The sequence below is a fragment of the Geospiza fortis genome, unplaced genomic scaffold (assembly GCF_000277835.1).
Source record: "Geospiza fortis unplaced genomic scaffold, GeoFor_1.0 scaffold85, whole genome shotgun sequence".
Taxonomy (NCBI): Eukaryota; Metazoa; Chordata; class Aves; order Passeriformes; family Thraupidae; genus Geospiza; species Geospiza fortis.
Genome location: NW_005054358.1, coordinates 1,339,049 through 1,339,345, shown reverse-complemented (window position 1 = coordinate 1,339,345; position 297 = coordinate 1,339,049).

Here is a 297-nt window from a genome sequence, read left to right as displayed (position 1 = left end):
CCCAGAGGATCCTCCCGCGGTGTTTTATCCCCCTGCTCACAGGAGCAGGGAATGGGTGGCCCGGGTGTTTCCACCCCCACCGGTCACTGCAGCCGTTTACAGCAGCTCGTGGGATTATTATTGTTTTATTTTAAAAAAGTAAGTGTTTATATAAAACAAAACACTCGGCAAAGGGGCGTTCACGGGCGTGTTAACCAAACTTAAAAAACAAAAATGTAACAGCTCGGAGGGGGCACGGCGAGGCCCGCCCGGCTGAGGGTGCCGGGGCTGCCGGGGGTTCCCGGGGCTGCCGGGGGT